The sequence below is a fragment of the Gymnoscopelus braueri genome, assembly GCF_963280865.1.
Source record: "Gymnoscopelus braueri genome assembly, chromosome: 4".
NCBI lineage: Eukaryota > Metazoa > Chordata > Actinopteri > Myctophiformes > Myctophidae > Gymnoscopelus > Gymnoscopelus braueri.
Window position 1 is genome coordinate 6412671 of NC_137605.1, and position 16939 is coordinate 6429609.

The window sequence follows — 16939 nt, forward strand, 5'->3', positions numbered from 1 at the left end:
ATGCAACAGTACTTACAACGCCCCCCTTTGGCCGGTTCTGAAACCCAATGGAAAGTGGAGACCAACAGTAGACTACCGGCAATTGAACAAACAAATTCCGTTGTCACGTTGGCCCATGACCCAATTGGAGCAAGAGCTTCCCAAAGTGAGGGACGCTACGGTATTTACGACCCTAGACGTGGCCTCCGGGTTCTGGACGTTGCCTGTCCATTCGGACGACCAACACAAACTAGCATTCACGTTTGGTGCCCGACAGTACACGTTCAATCGTCTACCATTTGGCTATGCAAACTCACCCGCTGAGTTCAATATCTTTTTGAACAAAGCATGCCCAGACGCCACAGCTAGGGGTAACTTGATTTACGTAGATGATATCCTAATCCGTAGTAAGGATCTCAAATCTCATCTAACAGAAATCGATCATGTGTTGGGCCAACTATCCGCAGCGGGAGCCAAAATTGTACTGCTAAAAGCACAATGGTTTCGCACAAAAGTAAACTACGTAGGACTTCTAGTGGGACCAATGGGGGTGGAGCCACAAGCTAGCCGCATCCAAGGGATACTAAATCTCAAAACACCTACTAACATCTCCGAGCTACGTAGCTTCCTTGGCGTATGTAACTACAGTCGCCAATTCATAGAAGGCTATGCCGAAATTGCACGACCGCTCACTCAACTCCTGAAAAAGGAGATGGCGTTCGTATGGGAAGAGGCTCACGCCAGTGCAATGTCCACGCTACAAAAGCAACTGTGCTCTGCACCCTGTCTAGCCTACCCCGATTCAGAGAAGGCATTTCACTTAGAGGCCGGGTTCTCCCCCGTCAGCGTATCTGCTGGCCTCTACCAAATGCATGACAAAGATAGACGTGTGGTAGCCTACGCCAGTAAAGGGTTAAGCGATGTAGAGAGAAAATTCTCTGATTGCGAGAAAGCACTATTAGCAACGGTCTGGGCAGTAAGCCATTTTGCAAATTACGTGGGGGGCCAAAAGGTCATTATCGAGACGTGCCACCAGCCCGTCACTTTTCTGAACAGCCAAGGCCTGCGCGAAGGCGCAGTCACTAACTCACGCATTGCCAAATGGCTAATGACTTTTCAAAGTCACGATGTGGAGGTAAAATATGCCCAAAACCACAAAATGCCCTTGGGCGCGGGATTGGCAATATGTCAAAAATGCACACAGGATCCCACGGATCCCGACACCATTTCTCACGACATTACACCTCCTCTGCCCACTCGACACCATTACTTCGACGAAAACACATGCCAGACCATGTCCACCGTTTATGTAGATGGGTGCTCATACAGCAAACTCACACCGCGACAAGCGGGGGTAGGCATGGTGTGGTTAAACGACACACCCACGTCACCTCAAAGTTTCCAACTAGGGTCTCAAACGTCACAATATGCTGAAATTTCGGGAGTCCTTATTGCACTGCGTTGCGCAGCCAAAAATGACATCCGAGAACTAGTCCTATGCACAGACTCAAACTATGCTCGACTTAGCTTCACATGTCACCTGCCAACATGGCGACAAAACAACTTTCTGACGGCCGCACGCAAGCCAGTCAAACACAAAGATTTGATCCTCGCATGTGACCACATTGTTAACACAAACAGCATGCAGATTTATTGGAAAAAAGTAAGGGGCCACTCTCGCCTCCTTGGCACCGATAAAGTGTTTAACGATAAGACAGACGCCCTGGCAAAAGCGGGCGCAATCGACGGTACGCCATGGGAATTCCTGCCCGAGTGGCTACCCCCTGTAACCACCCATTCTGTCTGCGTGCTCACTCGCGCTTCAGCGCGGGCCCCACAAACCCCGCCCTGTCATGACGCCATTTCAGTTACACCTCCCATTGGGGACGCTGACTTGAAGTCATTACAGACTAGCGATCCGGCTGTGGCCCACATGATCACCCTTTTAGAGGGGGGTACTCCAATTCCTCTGCCAGATATGGATGAAGCCTCAATTGAATACCTGGCGCAACTCATGCTCATTAAATGTCGCCTGTCAGTCTCCGATGGCCTACTAATATATGCTGCTGATGAATATACCTCACCTCGTTTGGTCATTCCTCAGCACCACAGGGGGGTCATACTAGCATTCGCACACGACTCACCAGCTGCTGGACACAGAGGTATCAAAGCAACTTGTGATGAGCTGTGCCAGGTGGCATATTGGCCAAAAATGCACAAAGACGTGACAGACTATGTAAAAGGGTGTCTCATTTGCTGCCAGTTTCAGCCTACTAACCCAACCCATAGGGCTCCTCTGCAGATGCGAGGAGTCACATTCCCATGGTCAGATCTACAAATAGATTGGGTGGGACCGATGACTAAATCAAGCCGGGGTAACAAGTATTTCCTAGCAATCACTTGCGCATTCACCAAATGGATTGAGTGCTTACCAGCACCAAACGACACCGCAGAAACCACAGCCCTACTGCTGTTAAACCATGTTTTTGCCCGTTTCGGCCTACCCACGCGCCTGGTAAACTCAGACCGTGGTACCCATTTCACAGCAGAAGTTATGACAGAACTGTGGAAGTTGTTAGGCGTCAAAAACCAGCTGCACATCAGCTACCATCCAAAATCATCTGGTCAGGTTGAACGCTGTAATCGGACTGTGTTAGGCATACTCAAGAAATATGTCGCAACCAATCAAAAAGATTGGGATATTAAACTACCACTTGTACTAATGGCTATTAGAGCAAGCCCACACACCACGACGGGGGTATCACCATTTGAAATGATGACAGGTCGAAAGATGACTCTGCCTCTACACCTGCTATATCACTCTGGTGATGCCAACTTAGCCACAGCCTACTCCACGCATCAGTACCTCACTGACCTGCATGAACACTTAAGGACCACGTTTGCTTTTGCCCAAGAACATTTGATGAAAAGTGCAGAGGCCAGAAAAGCCTACTATGATCAAAAGTGCTCACAGGAACAGTTCGAGATAGGGGACCAAATCTGGTATTTTATCTTTGCTCATCCAGCTGGGATCAGCCGGGGAACCTCAAAGAAACTCACTAAGAAATTCCTCCCTAGATGGAAAGGCCCCTACCTTGTGGTAGATAAACTATCTCCAGTAGCGTACAAGATTAAGATCCCCAAAACTCGGGGCGATCCAGAACTCAAATGGGTCCACAGAAATCAGATCAAGCTGCACACACCCCAAAAGGTCCCCAGCGCAGCCACGCCCGGCACTACGCCAGGCTCATAGATCAAAACGGGAATAGGAAGGGAAAACAAAGGCTCCCCTAGATAGGACCTCCAAAAGGCCTTAGGCAGTCGTACCTGAATATCCCCACAACACTACTAAAACTATTGATTACTACGAATGTGACATGTATTAACCCAGTGGAAAACCCACTAAAAACCACTAACTATTTTCTTTTTATTTAAAGGAACGTAATATGGCATGTATAAACAAGATACCTGGAGTATGTTACGAAACATACCTCACCATATGCATGTGCATCCTGATCCTAACCGTATTTTCGCATTGTTTTGTTTTTGTTATTTCAGCATGAAAGCCCTACACAAACTCATACTGTTGTTGCTGTGCGTGGGGACTCGGACCCAACCGGAGCTCATAACGATAGCCAGTGCCACCGGAGTGGTGTTAAGAGACCACACCGGCCTCCTGATCACTGATTGTAAGACCTACACCCGTAAGGTATATGTCCATCTCAGTCCCCGGTCCCAATACCAGAGTCATCTCAAAACTGTATCCAGAGATGTACTTTTCGGCCCCGACACTCAATGGTACGCCCAAGATTCTATAGAACACGCCGAATGGGGGGTCTCTACCATATTAAGACAGCTAGAAAAGTACACACTGTCCCCAGAGGACCTAGCAGGTCTCGCTTCTCACCGAGTCAAACGTTTCCTCAGTGTCCTATTGACCGCAGCAGCGGCCGTGGGCTCTCTTTTTAGCTTAGGCACATCCGGAGTCAATGCGGTCAGCATTCACACCTTAAGACAGCAGATATCTGAACTCCAGGAGGACCGACCCCAAATCCAGGCAGCAATCAAACACCAAGCACTAAATTTAGTGGCTATTGGAAAAACTCTCCGTGACACCATTATAGTAGTGAATACACAAAGTGAACTGATAAATAACACTCGAGTAGCCATGAGAAATTTGCTCAAAGTAGTAGACATGCAAGCCGCTCACCGCCAAGTAGTAGAGATGTTAATGGAGGACATGTTGAGAGAGATTAGCTCCTCAGTGGACGCACTCTCTATTGGAAGAATTCCCGCTTACCTTGTTCCCCTGTCTCTAGTCCAAGAAATCCTGATTTCAGCAACCGGCGAGGCCATTAGCCTTACCCAAGCTCACCTGGCCTATTCATTAGGTAATGCACTCCCCCTTACGGTGGACCCGGATAGTAGAGAACTCTCCTTTCTGCTCACTCTCCCTGTCATTGACAACCATAACATATACCGTTTAAAGGACGTAGTCAATCTTGGGGGGTGGCACGGCGACACCTATGTCAAGGTTACCACACCAAACGTGGTAGCCTACCACGACAGCACCCCCGACCTCTACCTGGCCCCAAATCTGAAAATGTGTACGTTGATAAAAGACATTCATTACTTGTGCCCTAGCAAACCTTTTGTCAGAGACAACACCAACGGCATCTGTGGCCTTAAGCCCATGACAGATGACGCCAAGTGTTTAACCCAATCCACTCATAGGTCCCAAGTTACTCTTACCCAGGCTGAGATTATAGGTAACAGATGGCTTGTGAATACCCCTGTAGATTTCGGCACCATTCGCTATGACGTACATGACACTTCAAACCGTGTTACACTACCACTCCAGACCTTCTGGGTCACAGTACCAAAAGGGTCCATTTTTCACGTAGACGAAATGGCTTTGTACCACTTGCCAGAGGAGCAGTACCATGCCGTGCTTGAGGTGTCCGGATTTTTTGACAAACATAAGATCGAATTTGACCCAGCCACCATTAGACAGATGACAGATGAAGGTACCCAAACCATCGAATTAACCGTGTTAGACAACATCATCGACGCTAAGCCCACTCTGCTCAGCGATGACCATTTCACCTTGACCGGCTCTTGGTCTGCCTCTGACACTCTGTTGTTTACCTTAGTTTTGTTGGGTTACATTCTCACGGCAGCTATCACTTTCTTTATGGCCAAGCGTTATCTACTAAAAGACAAATGCGCCACCAACCTCAGGGCAAGATGCCTTACACCTACCTCTGGAGATGTAGAAGCTCCTGAAATCATTAGTCTGACAGCCCCGTTCGAAGGTGACAGCGGAACCATGCTGAGCTCCCGCCGTACCTCAGAACCTTAATGACATAAAACTAGTGATACACTTGACACCAACCAAGCCCCAGGCTGTTGGAAGTATAAACTACCTCCCTACCGCAAGACGGGATGACCGCCGTACGTTTTGTATTTAAAAAAAAAAAAACCCTTTTTATACATTATTTTTACTTTGGCATTTTATTTCCTTACACTGTTATATACAGTTTGGTTTTTCTCTTTGACCTTTAGGTCTCCTTAGATGTTGGGCTAAATGCCTCGTTTACATTATGTTTTTGTTTTTATTCTTTCTTTGTTTGCTCTCCTACTGGGCCCCCCCCATAAAGTTAAGAACCCCATGTCATACCTTGTCAACACTCACCTTAAACAGGGTTAACTTCCCCGGTTCTAGGACACCGACGGTCCTGATACAAGCAGGGTTTTATTGATTTCTTTCCTTTTTGGGCCCCATTAAGAAACTCTCTTAGCCCACAGCCAAGTCCGGCGGACTAACAATCCCAGAGAGAAAGAACATCTACTTTTCTGTCCCTCTCTCTCTCTATCTCTTTACCTCTGTGCCTTTATGAAGGCCACTAGACTATAGCAATGTCGCCTTAGGGTTATTGCCAAATCTAATGGTGGCCGCCCTAGACGGCCAGATGGAATGTATGCCTTGTTGTGTGTTGTCTTCCTGTTATCCAGCTGCTGAGATTCCTGTACGCCATAAGACGACCCGAACCTGCGGTCCAATCCTCTAATGGCCTAAATGGGGGGTTTGTAAGGAGATGCTGGATAAGCAGCTGATTGCAAACCATTTTAACATCAAAAGGCCACACCAGGGCCTATTGAGGTTAACCCACACCAAGCCCGGATACCAACACCAGAGACAAGCCAGGAGTGATAAGACAACAGACCCGACAATCACTCCAACAGAGGGTCGAGCTATATCCTGCTGGGGCCGTCCAAAAGGTCACACTAGCCCCTGCATAACCTCGACCCCCCCCCCCCCCCCCCCCCCCACACACACACACACACAGCACGCAGAAACATAGGCTTTGGGGCTCTCTCCCCCTCTCTTTTTCTCTTTTTCCCTCTCTCTCTTTTTCTCTTATAAGGGACATATTTGGAAACAACCTTGTTGTCACACAAAGACATTGTTCACATGACCTATGAAGACGACATATGAACTATGAACAATAAATGAACAAATGTGTTTAACCATGTGGTAAAACCACATAAGGGTCGTAGGGTCAGAAACGCCCCCCCCCAAATGGCCAGGCGCCAGGATGCCTGACCTCGTTTGCCTACATCCTCACCAGATAAGAAATTAGCATAGTAATAACTTTTCTGGTACATCAAAGGGTTTCGGTGCATAAAGACCTCTAAGAAACCCCAGTGAATCGCTCAAGCCACAACCCGCTCTCGGACGTAGGAGGTGACCAATCCTCTGTTGACCCATTGCGAGGCTCTTCAACTAGGAGAGACACCACCCGGAGCAGCAGCTCCGCAGAGAGGCCGCCTCGCCTCGCTCGTCTCCGCCTGATACTCACCAACGCTGGGCGCTTCCAGTCCCCAGCTGAAGATCTCCTCTCTCTACCCACATGCACCCGAGCCGTGAAGTGCGCCCGGACCCGAGAAGACCTCCGCCGCCATCAATGCCCATTCCGTCTGCCTTTACACGGAACACCTTGCCTTAAACTGAACAATTTGCTAAAGAACTCTCAGTCCGACTCTACAGCGTGCCTGTCCATTCTTTCCAGAAGCCAGTTTGAAGCCAAATACAAGGTGTGTTACCGTTTGATCTGTGCATATTGCCATAAGCGACATTGTTATATGTGTAAACATTTAATATCTAAACTGTAATCATTTGAGTAAACTCAAGTATTACAGTATAGTATTCCCAATACGTTCCTTCTACTCTCTCTATCCCTTTTCTTCCTTCCCGTTTTTTTTATCTCCTCCATTTAAATACACACACGACATGAAAGCTTCTATTTCAGCACCCTCCCCTCTTCTCTTGATATCCAAAGCGTTATACATGTGTGTATCAAAATGTTTAGTAAAATGGGATTAAGGCTAATAGAGATTTATGACTGAAGCATTTGGCTATGGACCAAACCTTTCCAGTGATAACATCTCCTGCTTTTGAGGAGCAGGGAAATTGTTCGCTGTTGTTCACGGCCGTGATCAACCGGGACAATTTTACTAAAGCCAAAACACATAGTATTTCAACTCTTTCGCTCATGCGAGAGGATTGAAGTAACTATCTCATTTTTAGGGCTCATAGCTTTCTAAATTGCTTGTAAACTCTGTAAGCTGAATAAACCCGCTTTATTATAACGTGAAAAGAAGTCTTTTGGTGTCATTTGTCCAACCAGTTATGAGTGTATTTCTTGTTGTTTTATGGCATTTATATTAACCAGTCAAGAACTCACGTTACACAAACGTAACGTAAAGTTTCATATAGCGATACATGTACACAAACCAATGTGTGCCTGTGTTGAGATATGGTAATTGAGTCACAAATTATATTTTATATGATTTGTGAAGTAATTACGTCTTGTGTATGAATATGCTGGAATATTATCCAACGTAATCGTTACATGGGCCTTTGAATGAAGCCCGCAATTTCAATACTTCCATATGGCCATATATATTTCTGATGTACCTGTGAACTCCAAAATGTGAATTTTTCAGGAAATGACAAAAACAAAAAGTGGAGTTAGGAGGTTTTGTTCATCATTGATAAGTACAGCTAAATGGGTTCATACATTCAAACAAGACAATACACAAATAAACACCACAATTAAAACACCTAGCAAAGTACTTCAATTCTATAAGATAAAAAAAAATTAAAAAAAATAAAGAGACTTTTTATATGTTTCATGTGTGTGTGCATGTATGTAAGTCCATGGAGCGATAAGCACATAGAGAGTCCAGCTCATACAGGTGCCTGTGTGTGTGTGTGCGCGTGTGTGTGTGTGTGTGTGTGTGTGTGTGTGTGTGTGTGTGTGTGTGTGTGTGTGTGTGTGTGTGTGTGTGTGTGTGCGTGTGTGTGTGTGTGTGTATGTGTGTGTGTGCATGGGGGGAGGGGGGACATTAGCGAGCAAGTCCAGTTCGACCAGGTGAGGTGGATCAGGTATTAGGGGGTTTGTGTTTATTCAGGAGCCTAATGGCAGAGGGGATGAAACTGGCACTGCCCTTTGCCTTCCTAAATAGGTAAAGGGTCGTGCCAGTTTCATCCCCTCTGCCATTATAAGCTCCTAAATAAACACGGCGATCGTATGTTCATTGCGATCGCTTGGCCGATCATTTGTAAACACACGCTATCCGTGTGGGTCACCCAGAAAACAAACATTCCAACCGTGATGGCCCCTTCGCAGCCCCAATTTTCAGATTGCACCACTTTTCTTGTCTTTTGAAGACCACTATTTAGTTTATATTCTGCCGTTGGCCGGCACCACTATAAGGACTTTGGTGTACGTAGCATTCTCGTGCACAGACTAAGAGTCTCTGACCGTCTGTGTTAGACCATTAAAGATCATTAATTTTCAAACTCTTCTCATGTATCAGTCCAAAGTGTCAATGATTGACATACAGTATGGACACCATTGAGCCTGCCTCAAAGTTAAAGGAACCCAAACTTGGCATTTGATCTTTGCAAGCAAAGAACCAGTGTGAATTGCAGTGTTTGCATATGTGCATGCATGCTTATGTGCATGCCTATGTGCGTGTTTGCATGTGTGTGTGTGTGTGTGTGTGTGTGTGTGTGTGTGTGTGTGTGTGTGTGTGTGTGTGTGTGTGTGTGTGTGTGTGTGTGTGTGTGTGTGTGTGTGTGTGTGTGTGTGTGTGTGTGTGTGTGTGTGTGTGTGTGTTTCAGCAGATCAGGCCATTTCCAAGAAAAGACCCCCTGACACAACTGAAAGTGAAAGTATGCAACCGTCTGCCTACTGTTACTATGAGAGCAATGTTATGTCTGGGAGGGGTGGACAAAGTAAACAGCTGTGTGTTTTATGTCAATCTCCCTACTTGGGAGGTTCTGTTTATTATGAACTTATTGCCCTGTGCGTTGAGGCCCTCCACACTGGGCCTATGGGCCTCACCACAGTTCACTGAGGCCCTCCACACTGGGCCTATGGGCCTCACCACAGTTCATTGAGGCCCTCCACACTGGGCCTATGGGCCTCACCACAGTTCACTGAGGCCCTCCACACTGGGCCTATGGGCCTCACCACAGTTCACCGAGGTCCTGCTCGCTCCCTCCCGCCTTTCTGTTTGCCACTGCCTCTGATTGAGTTATTTTTTCTCTTTCTCTTTTTCTTCTGCACTGTAATTGAATTTGTTATTTTTACCTCCTTTGTTTTATGCATCCTAATGTCATTGATTGACAAATATAACATGCAGACCTGCGAGGCGCACCAAAGTTGGCACAAACACTGGTCAGGGATCTGCCATCAGAATAGTGTGTGTGTGTGTGTGTGTGTGTGTGTGTGTGTGTGTGTGGGGGTGTGTGTGTGTGTGTGTGTGTGTGTGTGTGTGTGTGTGTGTGTGTGTGTGTGCTCTGTGCGTGTGTGTTCTTGGTTCTGGTGACTGATATTGTCCTTCTAATACGTGAGGAGACCGTGTTTTTTCTATGCAACAATGCGTCACATCGCAACCCATGGTGAGCTTGCAGATCAGCTATTTTCAAAAGATTTTTACCCAAAGTATATATTGGGCTGAAGTTGTATGTAATATGTTGCATGTTTTTATACTACATACTAATAATACATAATAATCTAAATCTAAAAAAAACTAAAGTTTTCAAATAATTGCAAAAGAAAAAATATACATTTCTTACCTCCATTCAATGACAATTTCAACTTAATTGTCTTGATTTAAACAAAGTAAAGGCTTAAGACAAAACGTGGTGATTTGCAAGATGGCAACTACAAGACACGGCAAAATAAACCAACGAAACAAAGTCGACGACCAAACAATTGAAGCAGATGAGAACGAACCTACTCTGGTCGAGATTATGACCGAGCTAAAATCTCAACGCTCTGCAATATTGGGCCGTTTGGACGGTATTGATACTCGTCTGGAAAAGGTGACTAACCAAGTATCAATGATTAAAGAAGGACTGACTAAGACAAACAAAGCAGTCGACAAACAAAAGCAGCGCCATGACGAGGCAGAAGAAAGGATTTCAACACTCGAAGATACCCTACAAACAACCCAGCGAGAGTTACACCGAGCCGAAAAGCTGTTAAAAACAATGGAGATTAAAACGGATGAAATGGAAAATAAAGGGAGGATGAAAAACCTGGTTCTGCTGGGGCTTCCAGAGAAATCGGAAGATGATCAAACTCTACTTGAGTACATTCAACACAAACTACCCAACTGGCTTAAGCTTACATTGGAAAAAACACTCGAACTGGATCAAGTGTTTCGCCCAACGCGACCACAAACTGGGAAATATCCCAGACCAGTATTAATTCGCTTTTTACGGTTCGGGGACAAACAGATGATTCTACAAGCAGCAAAGAAATCTACAATCACCGAGGGGGACGCCAAACTCACCATTCGCCAGGACCTGCCTGCAGAGGTGCGTCGAAGACGCAGAGAATTCGACCGGGTGACCAAGATATTCATCGAAAAGGGCATGTTCCGAGGGTTTGCATACCCTCACCGGCTTCGAATCCTCCATGAAAGCAAAATCGTCCTATTTGAAGATCCTAAAGCAGCGGAATCGTTCGCTGAAGGAATGGAATCAGTGGAGACGGTGAAGTGAGTTATTTTTTTGCGTTACGAGCCTTTATCCAGGGAGGAGGTAAGAAGATGATTTTTTGTTTTTTTTGTTTTGCACCCCCTCATTATAACTGTCATATGGACAAATCACTTGACTTTGAATCCTAGTTCACGAAAAGGTATCGATCTGCCAGTACAGTCACGATCAGCTGTTTTCCTTTTTTCTTTTCTTTTTTCCGACGTGTATTCACTGGTGCTGATACTTCCTGCAACAACGTGTGACGTCACACGGGCTATACCATTACTGAACGTAGGGAGGGGTGTTTCAAGGACTACAATAGCGTGTGACGTCATATGGACTATACCATGACGGAAAGTAGGGAGGGGTGATTCGAGGAACGGCACAAATGCATTATTTATTTATTTTCTGGCGTCAATACTTCCTGTAACGTGTGACGTCATATGGACGATACCATGATCGAAAGTAGAGAAGGGGGGTTCAAAGAATGGCATAAATATATTGTTTATTTATTTTACACTGTCATTTTTGTTATTTTTCTCTCCAACAACAGATAGTCACAATGACTGAAGATTAAAAATGTATGGGGAGAGGAGTAAAATTTTCAGTAAAAATAAAATGAAAATAATAATAATAATATCTTGTCGTGACCAACTAATAGACAACAACATGAGGGGAAACAAAGGGGGGTGCAAAAAATTAAGTAATTTCACTGAAGACAAGAGCTCCAGGGGCCAATATAAGAAAGATTTAATTATTTCATAGTTATTTAGTTTTTTCTTTCCATTATTGTTTCTCTCTGGCCTAATAGGAGTAAGGGGATTAATGTCGTGGATCACAAAGCCACGGCTGGGGTGGGCGGATGCACTTAATGTATGTTATTTTTTATTTTTCGTTTATGTTTTTTGGTTATGTTTATTAATGAAGGCAACGACAACAGTGTTTAAGCAAATGTACACAGTCACAGATATTTTTTGTAGACCACACCAACTACCATGTCAGACATGATAATACATTCGTGGAATGTTAAAGGCTTGGGAAGACCTATTAAAAGGAAAAAAATGTTATCTCTTCTTAAGAAAAATAAAGTGGATGTAGCTTTTTTACAAGAAACATATTTGTCAGATACTGAACACGCTAAGTTAAAAAGGGACTGGGTGGGTCAGGTTTATTTCTCATCATATAAAAGTCATAGCAGAGGATCAGCTATCTTGATTAATAAAACTATACCATTTACATTAGAAAAACTAATTACAGATCCAAATGGACGATTTGTCTTGGTTTCAGGCTGCATTTGGGGAACATCCATTACTTTTCTGAACATCTATGCTCCCAACGCAGACGAACCCACATTCATGTCTGACATGGTGCTACTTTTCAATGAAAACTGTAAAGGCTTTGGAGTGATGGCAGGGGATTTTAACCTGACAATGACAGCCTTGGATAAATCTAATCAGACTAACTATAGGTCCAAATCCTCAAAGGTTCTTCAGGGGCTATGTGCAGAAAGTGGCCTAATTGATGTCTGGCGTGAATTACATCAAGGTATTAAAGACTACAGCTTCTTCTCAAATGTGCATAACTCGTACAGTAGAATAGATTATGCCTTTGTTTATTCAAAACATATACACATGATAAAGACTTGTGAAATTAGTCCAATTATTTTATCAGACCATGCTAGAATATGTTTGACTATTCAGTTTAATAGGAACAAATCATTCTCCAAACAATGGAAATTTGACAATTCATTACTCCAAGATGAAGAATTTAAATTAAAAATTCGAACATGGATTACAAATTACATAAGGGAAAATAATGACCCCCTCATAGACCCTAACATTATCTGGGAAGCAGCAAAAGCCACTTGGAGAGGACTAATCATTTCATATGGATCATTTAAAAAGCGAGTAAAAAGAGCACAAGCACAAGAACTTGAGAGGGAAGTAATAAGATGTGAAACACTTCATAAAACTGCTTCTACAGAGGACAATTGGAGGCAATTAATTGTGGCCAGGGCCAAATTAAACCTTAATATGTCAGATGAAATCACAGCAAAAATGAATTACGTTAGACAAAAGCATTACGAATTTGGCAATAAACCAAGTAAATTATTGGCCCATCAATTAAAGAAAGAACAAACTGAAAGAACCATTAAAGCAATTAATCTCAACGATAACATAACATATCACCCAGAAGAGATTAATCAAGCTTTCTTTGAATTCTATAATACACTCTACAAATCTCAAAGTTCTCATTCACAAGAACAATTGGACCAATATTTACAAAATAAAAAATTGCCAAAATTATCAGAATTAGACCAACAATACCTTAACTCATCATTTACAAAAGAAGAAGTTCTGGCCACAATTAAGTTAATGCCTACAAATAAAAGCCCAGGACCAGATGGTTTTTCTGCTGAATTTTATAGAGAATTTTGGACTGAACTTCACCCCATTTTTATGGCAATGATGCATAACTTTTGTCATAACAGAATACTCCCTCAATCAATGAACCTGGCGCATATCACAGTACTGCACAAAAGTGGCAAAGATCCTTTAAATTGTTCATCATATAGACCTATTAGTCTTCTAGATCATGATTATAAGATCATAACCAAATTATTAGCAAAGAGACTAGAAGATATTTTGCCTAAAATTATTAATCCAGACCAATCAGGTTTCATAAAGGGGAGATATTCTGCTGACAATATAAGGAGACTTTTGAATGTAATAAATCATTTGGACACTAGTCGGAGCCCTTCTCTGCTCCTATCTCTGGACGCGGAGAAGGCCTTCGACAGAGTGGAATGGAACTTTCTTTTCTCTATTCTTGATAAACTTGATATGGGACAGAACTTTACTGCTTGGATCAAAGCAATCTATAAAAACCCCAAAGCAGCCGTTATTACCAATGGAACTTCCTCTGACTTTTTTGCATTGACAAGAGGGACAAGACAGGGATGCCCATTGTCAAGTTCACTTTTTGCGATGGTGATCGAATTGTTGGCGTCATGTGTACGAGACAATATCAACATTGAAGGACTGAAAATTAATAAAGAGGAACATAAAATATCTCTATACGCAGATGATATTATTCTATACATAAAAGAACCAGAACGGTCTTTATCATATTTATATAATGAAATAGAACAATTTGGAAAATACTCAGGATATAAGTTGAATTTCAGTAAATCTAATGCTTGTCTCCTGCACATGACACCAACGGAAACAATGTATGAATCATATCCTTTTAATTGGTCTCCAGAAGGGTTTAAATATTTAGGAATAAACATTACGCCGCAACTGGAGAACTTGTACAAGGAAAACTATTGTCCTCTTAAAGAAAAGATAAAAAATGATCTGTGTAAATGGTCCACGCTCCCACTATCTCTGCTGGGAAGAATTAATGTGATAAGAATGAACATCCTTCCAAGATTGAATTTCCTTTTTCAAATGATACCATGTTACTTATCTACAGATTTTTTTAAATTTCTGAACAGACTAATTTCACATTTTATTTGGTGCAACAAAATGCCTAGAATAAAGTTACTGACACTTATGAAGCCAGAATCCATGGGAGGCCTTGGTCTTCCCAATCTCCAACATTATTTTTGGTCAGCCCAACTACGAAATGTACTGTCATGGACGTTGGGAAGACAAGACTCACAATGGTTTCAGTTAGAGGCTAAATTTGTTGACCCATTACCATTGGACTCTCTCATATTTATAAAACAGTTCAACAAAATAAGAAACATAGGTAACTGTTTCACTGTTCTTAACACACTTCGTGCTTGGAAGGATTGTTCAAAAAAACTTGGCATTGTTAATTATACTTCCATATATTCTCCTATCTATCGCAATCCTGATCTAGACAAACATCTAACCTCAATTAATATACAGAGATGGGCCCAGTTGGGGATAAGTCAATTCAAAGACCTGTTTCATACAAATATGCAGTTAAAATCATTTATAGAATTAAGAACAGAATATGACATTCCAAATACTGACTTCTTCAAATACTTACAAATGCGAAATATTATACATTCACTTAGAAGAGAAAATAAATTAAGATTAGAATTATATGAAATAGAAGAAATATTAATGTTATCGACCACAATTAAAGGTAAAATTAGTGAATTGTACGATATCTTCTCCAAAGACTGTCACTCATCTTTTTCGCCCTTGTTGAAAATTTGGGAGACAGATTTAACAATGAAATTTGAGGAAAACATTTGGCTAAATATTTGTGATAGAATACATTTCCCATTCACAAGTAATAAAATCAAAGAAGCCAATTATAAATTCATTCACAAATTGTATCTAACTCCAATAAAAATGCATAAAATGTCTAGAGACAACTCAGTAAACTGTCCTAGATGTAAAACTAGCGAAGGAACTTTTTTACACATGTTTTGGCAATGTGAAAAACTAAAAATATTCTGGAATGATGTCCATTCATTCACAAAATCTGCATTGGAAACCGAATTTGACTTGTCCCCATGTGTCTACTTACTAAATGAATTGCCTATTATACAGATGGATCCCAAAAAATACAGATTGTTAATTATCATAACATACTTCGCTAAGAAATGTATTCTTCTATTTTGGAAAAATGAAGCTTCACCCACTTTTAAGATGTTTCAGGATCAGATATCTCAATTTCTTCCACTAGAAAAACGTACCTTTGAAAAACAGGGCCGGGAACAAATGTTCCAAGACCTATGGAATCCACTGATTTCCCTACTAAGCAATGAGACTGTTGATTGATGTGGTTAATGTGGTTCTGCTTTAAAAAATACATATATATATGTATATGATATGTGCTGTCTACACGCTGAAGGTTGTTGTTGTTGTTATTATTGTCATTATTGTTTATTTATTATTTCTTTCTTTATTTTTCTTTATTATTACTGTTTTGTTTTTCAGTTTTATTTTTTGCCAATGGGGTGGGGGGGAGGGACTAAGGAATGGGATGATTGTGGAATGCTGTGGGGCAAGTATTTAATGTACCCTGCGATTTCTCAAATAAAAAGAAATATAAAAAAAAAAAAAAAAAAAAAAAAAAAAAAAAAAAAAAAAAAAAAAAAATAATTGCAAAAGTAGCAAGTTTTGAAGAATGGAAATACTCAAGTAAGTAAAAGTAACTCAAAGTTTACTTAAGTACAGTACTTGAGTAAATGTACACATGTTACTTTCCACCACTGGGTCTTTCAGCAAACTGGGCGGGAAACTGACCCCCTCTGCCTGTAGCTGGCTACGCCTCAGATCCACCCAAGTATTTACAAGAAATGGTCTGACTTCTTGTAAATAACAGAGATAGATCTCTGGCTCCCCCTTTCTCTTTTTCTTCTGCACTGTAATTGAATTTGTTATTTTTACCTCCTTTGTTTTATGCATCCTAATGTCATTGATTGACAAATATAACATGCAGACCTGCGAGGCGCACCAAAGTTGGCACAAACACTGGTCAGGGATCTGCCATCAGAATAGTGTGTGTGTGTGTGTGTGTGTGTGTGTGTGTGTGTGTGTGTGTGTGTGTGTGTGTGTGTGTGTGTGTGTGTGTGTGTGTGTGTGTGTGTGTGTGTGTGCTCTGTGCGTGTGTGTTCTTGGTTCTGGTGACTGATATTGTCCTTCTAATACGTGAGGAGACCGTGTTTTTTCTATGCAACAATGCGTCACATCGCAACCCATGGTGAGCTTGCAGATCAGCTATTTTCAAAAGATTTTTACCCAAAGTATATATTGGGCTGAAGTTGTATGTAATATGTTGCATGTTTTTATACTACATACTAATAATACATAATAATCTAAATCTAAAAAAAACTAAAGTTTTCAAATAATTGCAAAAGTAGCAAGTTTTGAAGAATGGAAATACTCAAGTAAGTAAAAGTAACTCAAA

At 42.2% G+C, this 16939-nt stretch overlaps 1 protein-coding gene across 2 annotated transcripts in view; it reads right to left on the reverse strand.

Annotated features, from left to right (window-relative positions):
- Positions 1-16939, reverse strand: part of LOC308083936 (guanylate-binding protein 1-like) — a 93376-nt gene that overhangs the window by 28473 nt on the left and 47964 nt on the right. The gene's annotated exons all lie outside the window — the stretch shown is intronic.